The sequence below is a fragment of the Muscardinus avellanarius genome (genome assembly GCF_963383645.1).
Source record: "Muscardinus avellanarius genome assembly, chromosome: 5".
NCBI lineage: Eukaryota > Metazoa > Chordata > Mammalia > Rodentia > Gliridae > Muscardinus > Muscardinus avellanarius.
The window spans coordinates 100866376-100869987 of record NC_137790.1 but is presented as its reverse complement, the minus strand read 5'-3'; the positions used below and the strand labels follow the sequence as shown (position 1 = coordinate 100869987).

At 46.8% G+C, this 3612-nt stretch overlaps 1 pseudogene across 1 annotated transcript; it reads right to left on the bottom strand.

The window, feature by feature from the left end:
• Positions 1–1558: 1558 nt before the first annotated feature.
• Positions 1559–2146, bottom strand: LOC308263573 (zinc finger protein 641-like; annotated as a pseudogene). The gene has a single exon. The product of its transcript is annotated as a zinc finger protein 641-like (transcript).
• Between the last annotated feature and the right edge of the window lie 1466 nt (positions 2147–3612).

The window sequence follows — 3612 nt, the reverse complement described above, 5'->3', positions numbered from 1 at the left end:
ATTGGTCATTTTGACAATTATGTGGCTTGGGGATCCTCTTCTCTGATCCTGTCTAAAGGGAGTTCTATAAGTTTCCTGGACCTGTGTATCTACCTCTTGCTCTATGTCTGGAAAATTTTCTGCTATTACTTCCTTGAAGAGATTGTTGATCCCTTTGGTTTCACTTTCTTTTCCCTCCTCTATTCCAATTATTCTTAGGTTAGCTCTCTTAAAATGGGCCCATATTTCTTCAATATCAGATTCCTGCTGTCGGATATTTTTTCCTAGATTAGAAACTATGCGTTCCTGCCGGGCGTGGTGGCGCATGCTTGTAATCCCCGCGCTTGGGAGGCAGAGACAGGAGGATCGCGCAGGTTCGAAGCCAGCCACGGGTGCTGGCTTAGGAGACCCTGTTTCCAAATAAAAATGTAAAAATAGGTCTGGGAGTGTAGCCCGGAGGTAGAAGGGCTTCCAGGAACCCCAGTACCACCAAAAAAAAAAAAAAAGGAACTATGCGTTCATTTTTGGAATGATCATCTTCTAAGAGCGAGATTCTGTTCTACATGTGGTCTAATCGGTTGTTTGTGCTTTGAATTGAGGCCTTTACTTCATTAATTGCATCCTTTATCTCTTTTTGGCTCTCTCTGAGTTCTTTTCGAAGTACCTCTATTATTTCTACAGTTATTTTCCTGATTTGATCTTCTAGAAATCTCTGATTTTCAGTTTTATCGGGTTCTGATGTTGTGGGGTTGTGGGCATTTATTGCTCCAGTATTATTCCTCTTTCCCATGATTTCAGAAGTTTGTGCCTTCTCTGGGTTCTTCCCTTGGGTCACTATGACTTCACTTAAGGTGTTCTGGATCTCGAGTCAGTAGTATCTCAGACCCCACTACTCCTTTACTGGGTTGTATCACAGAGTCTCCGACCCAGAGAGTTGATAGAGGCTGCTTTAGACTGTGGAGGGTGCCAGGTTGCACGTTCTCCTATGGTGTGATATCTATGTCACTGCCCCTCCCCCACTGGGTCAAGTCCCAGGGAGTACAGTACTGGGATTTCTCCTCTGTGGCCCGCAATTTGACTCACTGTTCTTGAGTACGCAGATGTAGCTGTACTGGCCTCGCTGAATTCGGTGCTGCTGCCTCCGGCGGCAATATGGCGCCACTGATATGCCCTCGGCTGTGGGGCTGGTGTTCTTCTTCTTGGTTTTGATTTCCACTCTGAATCCCTGCAGTGTGTGCTGAGCTCGGCCACTGGGAGCTTTAGATGCTCTCTGCGCGAGAAATCCCGCCTGGCTGTGCCGCAGCGGCTCACCTCGGCTTGCTGTAGCCTTCCTGTGAATTCGCAGGTGCCGCGGGCAGTATGGCGCTGCTGCAGAGTCTGCCACGTCCTCGGGCGTGAGGCTGATTATCTCCTCTGTGGCTCTGTTCTCAGTGCGCTTTCTCTCTGGAGCCTGGTGATTTTTTGTTTCACTGGTGATGGTGTTTTCTGGCTATGAAAGGCGCTGATTTTGTGGTAATGGAGATTGGTTGTTAGCGGGGCTCTTAAGCCCCGCTTTTCTCGGTTGCCATCTTCCCGGAAGTCAGAAACCGATTTCAAAAGGCAGATGTCCTTTGGTCTCAGCTTCTGTGGGACTTTGTCCCTGGTGGGTCAGCAGGTGCCTGTCCAGGTGATGTTTGCGGCCAAAGGTCTCACAGCTAGGGCACTGCAAAGGCTTCTCCCCAGTATGGGTCAGCCAGTGTCTCACTAGGTGGTGCCTTCGACCAAAGCTCTTCCCACATTCGGTGCACAAGTGGCACTTTGGCATTGGTGGAGCACGCTACCATTTCCTGGCCCCAGGATTCTCTCCAACCACTTGGCTCTTGCAGGATTTGCTTTCTGCATGCACTCTCTGGTGGCTGGCCAGATAGTAGTTGCACTGGAAATTCTTGCCACATTCTGAACACCTGCTGGGCTTGTCATGTAGGTGGGTTTTCTGGTGCCTCATTAGGTGATGTCTTTGCCCAATGCTTTTCTCACACTTGAGGCAGCTGTAAGGCCTACTGTGTGTTTGTTGATGTCTGGCAAGGTGGCAGCCCCACAGAAAATGTTTCGCACACTGGGGGCATGTATGGGCCAGTTTTGGAATTGGAAATCTCAGAGAGACTACTATTCCACAGTTCTCTTGCATGACGTATTCTCCATAAAAGTCTGTCTGAGAGGGGTTCAGGATCACAGTGACACATCCTTGATGGTTACTAGGCCCTATGATCCAGCTTCAAGAAGTGGAGCTGCTATCTCCAAGTCTCCAGTGCTCCCCTCCAGGGGAATTGCAGGAATTTGGGAGCAGACTGAGCCTTCTCCTGAAGGGGCTGTGGCTCCTCTTCCAGGTCGCAGCATAGGTGTGCCAGTGGGCCTGGTGCTGTCCTCCATGGCCACTCTTCCTGTTTTCTCCTATACCCCTGGGGCTCTGTTCCATCCAGCTGTACATTCATTGACTCCCATCGGGTTCCCAGGGTTGCTGTCTGCTCTGAAAGCATTTTTGCTGCAAGTCCAAATTGTGACCCTGGGTCGCTGGCTGCAGCCCCCAACGCCTCCCTCCCAGTGCCACTGGGCCCTCCCCTCCACCCAGGCTGGCCCTCAGGAGGGAGCCAAGCCAGGAGCCGCTGGGGGCCCAGCCAGCGACAGGCGACCAAGGCCTGGGGGCGGTGGGGTGGGCACAGGAAACCCCAGTCCACCAATTTTTTTCTTTAAGAAGGTAAAAATCATAGAGTTTTTAGCAGGGTGTGCTGGTGCATACCTATAATCCCAGTACTTGCAAGGCTGAGATAGTACGATTGCAGGTTCACAGCCAGTGTTACCAACTTAGTGAGGCCCTCTGAAATTTAGTGTTTCAAAATAAAAATTAAAATAGGGCTGAGGGTGTAGCTCAGTTAGAATGCCCCTGGGTTCAATCCCCAGTAAAATGCACACACAGAGACACACAAACACACACATAAAAAATACAGTACTGGTTTGCTTTCTCTGATGTAGAAGTTCTCTTCTATAGTATCCTTGCTGTTTGATTATCCCATGTGTGAACACTGTTACTAAAAAGGACTTACTCTCTCAAAATAACCAATTCCATTCATTTATCTGTAGTAAGAACCAGAAAAAAATTTGTCTAGGATAGGACAGAGGTCTTTGAACTGAATATTACTAGCCTAAAAGGTACACAAAATTCAAATTACCTCCTTGAAATAATAAATGTTGGATAAAGAGGGTCCATTACTCCTATTTGAATGGATTCCTTTGCTAAAGAGTGATAGAACTCATCTTTATATAAGGCTAACCTACCCAGCTTTACTTCTTTCATGATTTATATACAATGATTTTAAACTATATTCTGTGACTATTATTTAAATAGAAGCTTTTCAGTTGTTTATAGACACTAGGCTGAAGGTCCTTTGTTTCTTTGACTTTCCTTTATATGTTATAATTTACAGATTTTATCAGACTGCTTTTCCTCTGTATCCTTCATTGATTATGGGGTATGCAGAAATAAGCATTAGTTTATAAACAGGATTGGAATATGCAAAAGATAGTGAAGTTCTTCTTGACTTTTTTCAGAGGTGTGTGTATGTTTTTATTCTAAGATTATATTAGTCTTCTGGCTTA